The sequence below is a fragment of the Danio rerio genome, chromosome 17, assembly GCF_052040795.2.
Source record: "Danio rerio strain M-AB ecotype USA chromosome 17, GRCz13ab, whole genome shotgun sequence".
NCBI lineage: Eukaryota > Metazoa > Chordata > Actinopteri > Cypriniformes > Danionidae > Danio > Danio rerio.
Genome location: NC_141037.1, coordinates 2,330,001 through 2,342,960, shown reverse-complemented (window position 1 = coordinate 2,342,960; position 12,960 = coordinate 2,330,001). Strand labels below are relative to the sequence as shown.

Here is a 12,960-nt window from a genome sequence, read left to right as displayed (position 1 = left end):
TTCATCGCACAACAGAGTAGTCACGTGGCGCGTCATTCTCTACAGGATGCACTGCAGGGAAATGAACATTTAATCATGAAGGCTCAGTATGTATTTGTAGCCAACGAAGTCATTTTTATAGTAGGCTAATATAGCTAATATAAATACATACAGCATGTGTTGCCATTATTATAAGGCTTATATAAGGCTTTTAATTTTTTGCGGCTCCAGACATATTTGTTTTTGTTTTTTTTGGTCCAATATGGCTCTTTCATCATTTTGGGTTGCCGACCCCTGGTCTAGTCCCACCCTCCTTGTTAATCCATTATTAGTTAATGATGTTCATCTGTTTGTGTTGATTTACTTCTCCTTATATTCCCCTCATGTCTGCTGTCCTGTGCCAGTGCGTCATCATATGTCGTCGTTTGTAGCCTTGTCCTGTCTGTCCAGTCCTGATCCCTACCAGTCTGCCCAGTGAAGTTTGTTTGTGTGTTTTGTTAATGTTTTCCCCCTCGGGGTTGTTTATTTTGCCTTTTATTTTATTTTATTATAAATAAATACTTGTTTACCCTGCACTTGGGTCCTCGCCCATTCATCCCTCACCGATCGTGACAGTATAGCCAGGCTATGAAGATCTGAACAAGAACTTTATTCATCATCTCACAATATCCACACAACAATCCACAAAGACACAAAATGTAACACACAAAATTGAGAGCACAACATTCGCCCTGAGAAAACTGCACAGTTGATGTTAGAGAAAGTAATTTCCCTTAGAGACCTTTCCTTCCTTCAGCACAAGGAATTCAAAACACGAAGGACCAATTTACACATCAGATATTACATACACTAATGCATGGGTCTCAAACTCAATTCCTGGAGAGCCGCAGCTCTGCACAGTTTTGCTCCAACCCTAATCAAGCACAGCTGATCCAAATAATCAAGTTGTTTAAAAGAGTCTCGACCACCTTGATTAGTTGCATCAGCTGTGTTTGATTAGCCAAACTGTGCAAAGCTGCGGCCCTCCAGGAATTGAGTTTGAGACCCATGCACTAATGTATGTAGACAAATTGAAGATTGGATCAAACTGAATTGTAGTGAGACTGAATCAATTAATATAAAAACCAGGAAACTTTAAAGACATGTTGATAAATCAGGAAGACATGAGGATTGAGGAACTCAAAGGGTTTGTTCAGTCACACCTAGGAGACAAAAGCAGTACAGAGTCATTCCAAGAATTAATGTGAACAAAACAGAGGGACAATGAGACACCTCAGCAGTTCCTGTACAAAGTAACAAGCCTCAAACAGAAAATTCTCCATTCTGCAAAACAGAACAACTCTGATTAGCCTATACCTGCCAACAGTCTCCCGTATTTCAGACCCATCTCCAAGAACCCTCCCCCTGCTCTTCAGTTCGCTACACCCCCCCCAATTCCCTTCCCCCGCAGCTTCTTAGTTCGAGAATTCCACCCCCACTCCCCTCTTATGTTCGCAAATGTAAGAATAATAATAATAGTAATAATTCCTTACATTTATATAGCATTTTCTGGGCACTCAAAGTGCTTTACACAAAGGGGGGTTGGGTGAGAGGGGGGGGTGGATCTCCTCATCCACCTCCAGTGTGCAACATCCACCTCGATGACGCGACGGCAGCCATTTTGCGCCAGACCGCACACCACACACCAGCTGATTGGTGGAGAGGACACAGAGTGATGAAGCCAATCATGATATGAGGATGGATAGGAGGCCATGATGGACAGAGGCCAGTGGGCAGATTTGGCCAGGATGCCGGGGTTGAACCCCTACTCTTTTTCGAAGGACATCCTGGGATTTTTAACGACCACAGAGAGTCAAGACCTCGGTTTAACATCTCATCTGAAAGATGGCGCTCACTGAGCAGTATAGAGTCCCCTTCACTATACTGGGGTGTTAGGACCCATACAGACCACAGGTTGGGCGCCCCCTGCTGGCCTCACTAACACCACTTCCAACAGCAACCTAGCTTTCCCATGTGGTCTCCCATCCAGGTACTGACCGGGCGCAGCCCTGTTCAGCTTCAGTGGGCGATCATGTGAGAGTTGCAGAGAGCTAGCTGCCGGCAAGAAGCTTAGTTTATTTATATAGCACCTTTTACACTAATTATTGTTTCAAAGCAGATTATTAGGCTGGCTTGAGAAACAAGCCAGACTACTGAAATCCTATTTAAACTTATTATTTTTTTTATATATTCTTCTTCTTCTTCTTCTGAGACTAAAATTCAAAATCTATCTCCTCCTAGAGCTTTCGAGCTATGACCACCAAACTCACACCAGACCTCCAAACTATTCTGACTCGGTATGCCATATCTTTTCCGACTGATCCGACTTTCGATTTTCCGAAAAACGTCCCGGGACCGTCGGAAAAATCCCATAGACTTAACATTGGACCAAACTTTGTGACCTCATAACTGTGCATCAGACTGTCACACAGACTTCTAACTGGGCTCATTTAACTCAGACTACCTAACTGCCAATAACTGATGAGGTTTTAACTTTCTGGCCACACCCTAGCAACCACTTTTGGACCCTAGAAACTGTCCCATAGACTTCCATTCAAAAGACTCTCATTGACTTAACATGGGATCAAAATTTGTGAGCTCATAACTCTACATCAGACTGTCATACAGACTAATGGCTGAGCTCATTTAACTCAGACTACCAAACTGAAAATAACTGATGAGCTTTTAACTTTCTAGCCACACCCTAACTACCAGATACTGCACCCTAGCAACAACTGTCCCATAGACTTTTATTGCAAAAGACTGTCATTGACTTAACAATAGATCTAACTTTGTGACCTCAAAACTATCTATCTATCCTTTTCAAACTGCTTTTATCTATCTATCTATCTATCTATCTATCTATCTATCTATCTATCTATCTATCTATCTATCTATCTATCTATCTATCTATCTACCTATCTATCTATCTATCTATCTATCTATCTATCTATCTATCTATCTATCTATCTATCTATCTATCTATCTATCTACTGTTTTAATCTATCTATCTATCTATCTATCTATCTATCTATCTATCTATCTATCTATCTATCTATCTATCTATCTATCTATCTATCTATCTATCTATCTATCTATCTATCTATAAACTGTTTTTATCTATCTATCTATCTATCTATCTATCTATCTATCTATCTATCTATCTATCTATCTATCTATCTATCTATCTATCTATCTATCTATCTATCTATCTATCTATCTATCTATCTATCTATCTATCTATACACTATTTTAATCTATTTATCTATCTATCTATCTATCTATCTATCTATCTATCTATCTATCTATCTATCTATCTATCTATCTATCTATCTATCTATAAACTGCATTAATCTATCTATCTATCTATCTATCTATCTATCTATCTATCTATCTATCTATCTATCTATCTATCTATCTATCTATCTATCTATCTATCTATCTATCTATCTATAAACTGCATTAATCTATCTATCTATCTATCTATCTATCTATCTATCTATCTATCTATCTATCTATCTATCTATCTATCTATCTATCTATCTATCTATCTATCTATCTATCTATCTATCTATCTATCTATCTTCAAACTATTTTATCTATCTGTCATGATAGTAACATGCTAATTCATGCTAGAATCATGCTAGTAACATGCTAATTCATGCTAGAATCATGCTAATAACTTGCTAATTCATGCTAGAATCATGCTAATTTATGTTAGATTCATGCTAGTAGCATGCTAATCCATGCTAGTAACATGCTAATTCATGCTAGAATCATGCTAATAACATGCCATTCCATGCTAGAATAATGCTAATTCATGCTAGAATCATGCTAATAACATGCTAATTCATGCTAGAATCATGCTAATAACATGCTAATACATGCTAGAATCATGCTAGTAACATGCTAATTCATGCTAGAATCAAGCTAACAACATGCTAATTCATGCTAGAATCATGCTAAACTTTAAACTACTTTAAACTTAAAACTGCTTTAAGACTTTAAACTACTTTAAACTTAAAACTGCTTTAAAACTTTAAACTACTTTAAACTGCTTTAAAACTTTAAACTACTTTAAACTTTAAACTGCTTTAAAACTAAGCTACTTAACTTAAAACTGCTTTAAAACTTTAAGCTACATTTAACTTAAAATTGCTTTAAAACTTAAAAATTAAAGCTTTCTCAAGCCAGCCTAAAGTTTGTCTCGACGAACTTTAATAATCTAGTTTGTGTTACAGTTAAATTAACATAAAGTTACAATCAAATATGAGTTATTGTATATAAACATGGTAAACCTCATCTTTTGGCCTGATCATTGCTCGTCTCTCACAGTAACCGTTTTTCATTTCTTTCAAGTATGTGTTTTTGTAGACATCCTCTTGAGAGATGAGCTGTTTCACTAAGCTGGAAGAAGGGATTTCACTACCTGACAAAGGTCTTGTCCTGGATCCCAGATGTAGGAGCAGCAGATAATAACTTGACTTCTAGTTGATGATGTGTAAAAGTGTCTGAAGGTGGATTCCTCTGCTGAATCATCTGTTGATCTGCATCAATCATCACCAATACTGCGGAAGACCTACTGGAACTATCATGGAGCCAAGATTCTCACAGAAATCAGTCAAGTTTGGTGAAGGAGAAATCATGGTTTGGGGTTACATTCAGTATGGAGAGATCTGCAGAGTGGATGATCAACATCAACAGCCTGAGGTATCAAGACATTTGTGCTGCCCATTACATTACAAACAGGGGACTTAACCAATAAGCAAGATAAGCATTAGGGTCCCTGAAAATTAGGGGGCCCTGACCAATGCCAAGACGCCTATATCAATCATATAGCTCTTTCATAAATTAATGTTGTAAAATCTGTCTATAACCATTAAGATTTTAATGCTATTAGCCTACTTTATTGTATTTCCTCTTACATTAAGAAGATTTAAACAATTTTCCATGTTTGTAAACATTCAGGATGCGTGCGCAGGGAGGTGGCAGAACAAAACCGGGAGCCCTAGGATTTACAGCAAGAGAATGACATCCGATGCGGTACAGGGTTTGCTGTTGTATTAGAGATACGTTATATTGATTATATATATTAATTTACATGAAGCTTTCAGCGTATTATAACAGCTTGTCACCCAGTGATAAGCACAGTGATTCGGCTAAATTAACGTTAAAGTGAGCGGCGTTCATCTGACAGGTCTATTTGGATATTTTGGATAATAATGGATATTGGATAAGACGAAATGGCCAAGCATCCAGCCCCAAATATATCTCATTGAAGCTCCAAGAGATTTTACAAGAGAGAAGTTAAAGACAACAAATCTTTGGATGCCCACAATGTTGTTCTGTGTGGTCATGTGCAAGAAATAATGCTCCATTACGACCTGATTCAAAACTATGTAATGTTTAAAACCGAGGATCTGCCTAGCCAAAGACAAGGAAAAAAGACGGAGCTGATGTTATACAAGGCCTGGGTAATCATCAACAAGCAGAACTGACAGCGATTCTGACAGCGAACTACACCTGAACTTACGGCAGGGTATGTGAACGCACACACAGAGGTAAAGTTTGTTTTATATTCACACATACGGACTTTCTCCTTAATATTATAATTTCATAAAAGCATTATTCGCAAACTCTAAATAGCGAAATCCTATGGGCAGCCAATGATTATCAAAGTACAACAATGTTCCCAGTTAAATAAACAGTGTTAATGTTATTTTAGTCACACTTGCAGTTTATTTCAGACTGAATATTCAAAGTGTCATGGTAAACACTATAGGGATTGTGTCACAAGCACTGAATGAATGTGTGAATATTAAACTAGCATTACCTTAATAACTTACACTTTCATTCTGAGCATTCAGCGTCCGCAGTTTAATATCCATGTGTAACTGTTTTTGCTGAAATCTTTGCTGCAATCAAAAACCAGTGATGTGTCTGATTCAGCGTCAACTCACCTGATATAACATGACAATTGCATAGTCCGGCATTTTTAATTAGGTTGTTAATTCTTTTAGTTCCTTTTTAGCCAAAGACGTCTGCAGTGGGCATTAAAAGCAGTGTGGGGTACGATAAATGTTAAGTTTTCTATTTTTGGACTTTCGCACAACACGACAAGTCTACTATTGCCACAGGTCTCTTTTTGCAACCGGGAACCTGTTTGACGTCATGTGTGATGTATAGGGATGTAACGGTATCAGAATTTCACAGTACGGTAATACCTCGGTATGAATGTCACGGTACGGTATTTATTGAATCATTTACAGGAAAAAACAAAACTTATGAAAATACTCCAAAAAAGTGCCAAAAGTGTCAATGACATACAAATTAGCCATCTATCTGTAAGCTTTGAAACAGGAACTTCAATTTTAATAACAAAAAAATATTAAACCATGTAAAAAAATAAAGTTTCAATTCAGTATTGTTGAAAACTCATCACATTCAACATTTAATCACTCACTCACTTAGATAGAGATGGGTTTAAAGGAAAATTATCATATAAATATAATCTGGTAAAAGCTGGTATCTCTGGGTATTTACAATGTCCCCTGCAACAGAAAAAAACCCTCTCATTTGGGACTGAGGTTTCTGGGACAAGAGAGATATGACTTGGCCCAGGTTGACAGCAGTGGGTAACGTTGTGCATTGTCTTTCCCCCACTTGAGAGGACAAACCATGAGTGAGATAGAGGTCTCATGTCTGCATCAATCTGAACAGTGTGCTGTGTTTCTGCAGTCCCCATGACTGATTATTAGTCGTATTCCACAACTTGCAGGCACGTGCACACACAGTGCTCAACCTGTGCAGTGCACATGCCCTTTTTAGTCTTGGATAGAAAGTTCCCTTCCAAAATGATCAAAAGTGCCCCCGCGACGCGACATACCCTCCGTCCCGCTTTACAGTACGCGTGCGACAACACAGCTGATCAGAACGCGCGCGACAACACAGCTGATAAGAACTCGCGCGACAACACCGCTATTCAGTACGTGCGCGGCGACAACACCCGCTTTAGGGTTTTCCAGCTCTTTTTCATCCCCACTTCTAGCAGCACACTCCATTTCCGCATTACTGGATCTGTAGCGACAACAGACCGCAAGGGATTATGGCCAAGCCTGGGCTGATGGGAATTGTAGTTTCCGGTACCTCCCGTTCGCTTCATTCGCCTGAGCAAATTTTCTCAGAAGACCTATAGTTTTACCGAGTCATGCGACTACGGTAATATCGAAAAAAATTAATATTGCGGTATGACGGTATTTACAATACCGTTACATCCCTAGTGATGTAAGTTGGTAATTCGTCAATAGGTTCTTCTTAAAACATATTTTTCAACATGCGGTTTATTTAAAACAAAACAACAACAACAACAAAAAACATTTAACTACAGAGGGAAAAATTGCAGGGCTCCCTAACTGGTATTGTTTAGAGCCCCCAAATCACTAAGTCCGTCCCTCATTAAAACAACAAAAGAGGGCAAATTCTTCAGCAGAATAGCTCCTTCTCATACTTCAGCTTCCCCATCAAAGTTCCTGAAAGCAGGATTGGCCAGCCCAGTCTGCAGAAATGAACATTATTGAGCATGTCTGGGGTAAGATGAAGGAGGAGGCGTTGAAGATGAACACAAAGACTCTTGATGAGCTCTGGGAGTCCTGCAGGAAGGCTTTCTTTGCCATTCCAGATGACTTTATTAATCAGTGGTTTGAGTCATGTCAGAGATGTATGGATGCAGTCCTCCAAGCTCATATTCATTCTGTCTCCACTGCAGCAGGACTTTATATTCTATACTGGACATTATTTCTGTTCAGTGATGACACTTTTGTCTAAGCAGATTTAACGGAGGCCAGCCAGTAGGGGCTGTGCAGGTAAACCTCACTCCTCTGACCTCTAAAGGTGCTCTAGCGACAGACACAAGAGTCTGTGGTCTTTAGCCTCCTTGGTAGAGCAACCGACTCGCATGCGGAAGGTCGCTGGTTCAATACCAGCTCGGAGCGTGTTGGGTGGTGTAGGACTGGCGGGGTTACACAGAGTCAGACTTTACTGTCCTAATGAAATCATTCAAAACCAAGGTAAAATAAACATCATCTAGGCCTTTGCCTTTCAAATAAACACTTCTGATACCAAATTATCAATCAGAAGTCAAGTTATTATTTTATCAGGTAGTGTACGGTTATGGCCAGCTTCAAAACATTTCAGGCAGCCATGAGATTTTACTCCTCTTTGCAAAATCTTCTTACTCATGGAGCACGGACAGGTATTTTAAGTTGTGTCAGCTGTTTTGACTTTGTCATGGAGTCTAACATTCTGGTGAGTGCATCAATTTGAACAGTTGTTTCATAGGATCATTGCTGTTTTTCTGCTGCAGAGTCTCTTGGAACTCTCCAACAGGCTTGCTTTCCAACTGGGAACAGCTTACAGTGCTTTGCTTAAGCCTAGTTACTGGACCCAGCCTGTGCATCCTCTCATTCACATCACTGACCTTTGTTACATTTCTCAGTATTGATTTATCTGTAATGAAACGATTAGACAACAGGGTTTTAATTCACTATGGATGACTTTATATTTGTGTTCCAAGCCTTGGTTTATGCATATAGGGACACATCTTGAACAGTTGCTGAGCTGTATCTGATATCAGAGTTGTTCTGTCATTCAGCAAGGAGAGTTTTCTCTGTGAGGCCTCTTACTCTGTACAGGAACTGCTGAGGGGAATTATATTTTAATTCTTGGAATAACTCTGCACTGCTTTTGCTCCTAGGTGTGACTGAAAAAACACATTGAGTTCATTAATCTTCATATCTTCCTTATTCATTAGCATGTCTTTGAAGGTTCCTGGTTTTATTATTTGAAAAAACACCCCTAATTATTTTCACCTCAGTATAATTCTGCTTGTTCCAATCGTTGATTTGTCTACATACATTCGTGTATGTAATATCTGATGTGTTTTCTGCCAATTTGTTCTCCATGTATTTTGAATTCTCTGGGCTGAAGGAAGATTAAGGCCGTACTCACACTAGGTACAGTTGCCTCGAACCGGGCCAAAGCACGCTTGTCCCCCCTCCCGTCTCCCCCGACGGCCCGCACTCACACCACAAACGGGCTTCGGCACGCTTACGTCATCGCTGCTGTGCTGTTCAGTGAGAAGCGCTCTCTCACTCAGCAGCACAGTGGAGATTTCTCTAGTTATATCGTTTCAGTGGTTTGATATACCGTCAAATATTTCGCCAAACAGTCCTTAGGGATTTGGTGATACGCAGTCAGATATTTCGCCGAACAGATCTGCCACTTTTGGCGCTCATAAACAATCATAAAGCTCTCGTGCTGCAGGAATGAGGAGGTCTGCTGAAGGTGCAGCTGTGGTGCAGTGAGGGGTTTGCGTATTTAATAAACTACGGCAGTTTGCGTTCACTGAACAGTAAGAATGATTAATAAATCCATATGAAACAACCCCTTAAAAGTCACGTCTCGCTTTCAGTTTCGGGCTTTGGCGTGTTTTGCACTCACACACAAGCGTACCGCGCCAAAGCCCAAGTGAACCGGGCTCAGGCACACCTCTTCCAACCTGGCCAGGGCCGGCCAAGTGAACCCGATTCAGCGCACTCACACTTCTCAAACGATCCGGGAAACGGGCCTGGGCACGGTATGGATGGCATAGTGTGAGTAGGCCCTCAAGAATAGATTTTTGGGGGCTTGTCCAGAATTGCCACCTGATGTCTATGGGAAGCTGATCCAGTGATTGTTGAGAAATTAGAAAATCAAATACAATCTCAGACACTAACCTAAATATATTTATACAGAACTTACCAAGAACCTTCTTCGTTATCTCACAATATCCACACAGCAACCTACAACAACACAAAATCTAACACACAAAACTGAGAGCACACAGCTAACAGCCGCCGTGAGAAAACTGCACGGTTGATGCCAAACAAGATTAATGGAGGCGGAATTAATTAAGTTTTCAAATAATATAGCCAGGAACCTTCAGAGACGCGCTGATAATTAGGGAAGGTTTAATGATTGAGGAACTGAAAGTGTTTTTTAAAGTCACACCTAAAAGACAAAATGAGTACAGAGTTATTCCAAGAATTATTGTGTACAAAACAGAGTCAACATTAAACACCTCAGCAGGTTCTGTACAGAGAAGGCAGGACAAGAGTGCTGTTGTGGAAGCAAAATCTTGGTCCTGGAAAGAGTCCGGGGAGACCATGGAGGAAGACTGCTGGTAGGCCTCAAAGAGATTCTGGCTAACCATTGACTGCCCCAAGAGGGGAAATTTCCACACCGACACTGTTTACAGCAGAAGTGGAGAGCTGTTTACCTCGACCGGGGATGTTGTCGGACGATGGAAGGAATACTTTGAGGATCCACCCTGCGTCCCCAGTCTCGACTTCATCAATCCCACTGACATGTTTTCCATTGAGGAAGCCAAGACTGGGGAAGCTGGGTGGACTCACCGATCATTCAAGGTAGTCACTGAGGTAGCGAAGCAGTGGCAGTGGGGGCAGAGGTCTCTGGACATTGTGGAGATGTTTTGGCTGACATGTCTCTACAATGTCGCATGGAGGTTAGGGGCAGTACCTCTATATTGGGCAACTGGGGTTGCCATTTTTAAGAAGAGGGATTGAAGGGCATGTTTACCTATAGGGGGTTACACTCCTTAGCATTCCTGGGTTCCATGCCAGAGTACTGGAGAGGAGAATTCGGCCGATGGTTGAACTTCGGATGCAGGAGGAACAATGCAGATTTCTTCCAGGTTAAAATATACTGGAGCAGCTCTATACCTTTACCGAGGTGCTTGAGGGTTCATGGTAATATGGCCAGCCAGTCCACATGCTTTTCATGGGCTTGGAGAAGGCATGTGATCATGTCTCTTTTGACATCCGGGGGTGCTCTGGCAGTGCGGGGTCAGAGGCACTCTGTTAAAGGGCCATGAAACCCCCTTGTTTCAGCAGGGTGTTTTCACACCTCTACTTTGGAAAAAGTCAGAAAAGTGGGCGTGTCCAGCTGTGTTTAGGGGGAAGTGTCAGAGGAAGAAAAGAGGCGTGGTGTGGGAGTGTCTATTTGGGCGCGCTGAGTTTCAGAGTCAAAAACACACACACACACAGGGTAGAAAGGGACTGTGTTTACATGGACATCTGTAGTCAAATTATTTGCCAAATTAATAAATGGTGGACTTTAACTGCAGTCTGGCTCTTTCATTCAGGGAATTCATTCATGTTCCTTGCGATTTTTGATTTGATTCGAGGAGCTGCTCTAAGCGTGTATTTTTCATGCAATGTTTGATACCGCACGGCGAATGAGAGAAAAAAAAAACTCAATATTTCCCGGAAACTTAGATGCACACGGCAGGTAGCGTCAGAAAGCCGCGTGTGTTATTCCGGTCACTAAATGCGGTGAAAACTCTTTACGAGGTTAAAGTTTGGTTGTGGTGCTCACATGTTTACACTCGGTGCAATAGTTTGTTAGATACGAACAAAATGAATGAACAAAGAGCCCTGGTCAATCACTTACCAAATCTGTAGAGACAGGACAATCACCAGCAACTAGAGCCGCGTCTTTATTAAGAGGAGACTACAAGCGAATACGGATCTCAGCGTTTGCAGATGAGAACAGCTCTCAGGTAAACAATAATCCTCCTTAGACACGTAAGTTATTGTTGTCGAGCGTCGCGTACACTGTTAATCCACACGTGACTCTGAGCTCTCACAGAGAGAAAATGAAAACAAAACTTAACGGCAGCAAACTATAAAAGCAACACTTCACGCTTGTTTTGCCAACACAACGTGGCGTCTCTGTCGTCTAAACACTCTTAGTAATGAATATTAATGAAGTTGCACAATAGAGCGCGCTGATTGGTTTGAACCAAGCTTTACTCATGCATTAATGCAGCACACTGTAAGATGTAATAAGACACACTCTGGCACAGGCGTCCAGTCTGCACGCTGGAATACACGCTATTATGTCATGACCGTGACGCAGCTTCAAAAATTCGTTTCAAACCGGAAGCACGAATTTGCTTGAAATAACGCAAAAACAACCAATTTACACTTTTTAGTGAAATATAGGTGTCCTAATAGTGTTTTTAGCAGTGTGGGACACATACACCACTGTCAACAGCTCAACACATGTGTTTTGGTGTTTCGTGACCCTTTAAGGTTTGAACTGAGAGAGTGTTGTCTGAGCCTCTAACATTATCAGTGAGGCTATTCCAGATGTTAGGAACCATAAATGAAAAGGCTCGACCTCCTTTAGTAGACTTTGCGATTCTGGAAGCTTAAATTATGTCTATGGAAAGTCGATCCAGTGACTGTGAGAATTAGAGTACCAAATACAAACTCAGACACTAACCTGAAGACAGTACACCTAATTTAAGAAGAACTGACCAAGAACCAAAATTGACGGCACACAGCCTAACAATCGCCTTGAGAAAAATACACAGTCGATGACATAGGAAGTAATTTTATTTAGAGACCTTTTCTTCATTCACATACCTGTCAACCCTCCTGTTTTCTTGGGATTCTCCTGTATTTTACAGTTCTATCCCGCTATCATCCCGTAAGGGGATTTTCCCGTATTTCTCTTTCAGTGTTTTTCTGAAATGTGGCAAATAAACATTAAAGACTTGAGCCTCCATATACGCAACCCATACCGCCGAACCACCAGGGGACACCCCTTGCTCTTAAATGCGAGTCTGTTCTGTGCTTTCGTTTTGTTTAGGCACGAAAACACATTGAAATAAACATAAAAATGGCGCGATTCCCTTCATTTTTATTACAGGTGCTGTCTCCCCTTCATATGCAATCCTCAAAACACATGACTGTCAGCTGACATGCTCCGAAGTGATAAATAGACGCTGTTTCCCACACAGATTCTGTACACGTGATTTAAAGCGGAGCAATATTCTGGGTTTTGTGTGCGTGTTTTTAACAGACATATACACATAAT

The 12,960-nt window shown here is 40.7% G+C and overlaps 1 protein-coding gene across 1 annotated transcript in view; it reads left to right on the top strand.

The window, feature by feature from the left end:
• The first annotated feature begins 11,635 nt into the window (after positions 1-11,635).
• The window catches only part of arhgap11a (Rho GTPase activating protein 11A), a 1,047,489-nt gene continuing 1,046,164 nt past the window's right edge, over positions 11,636-12,960 (top strand). Inside the window, exon 1 of the mRNA XM_087288866.1 lies at positions 11,636-12,080. The gene's annotated coding sequence lies outside the window, so the exon portion shown is untranslated. The remainder of the gene's footprint in view (positions 12,081-12,960) is intronic.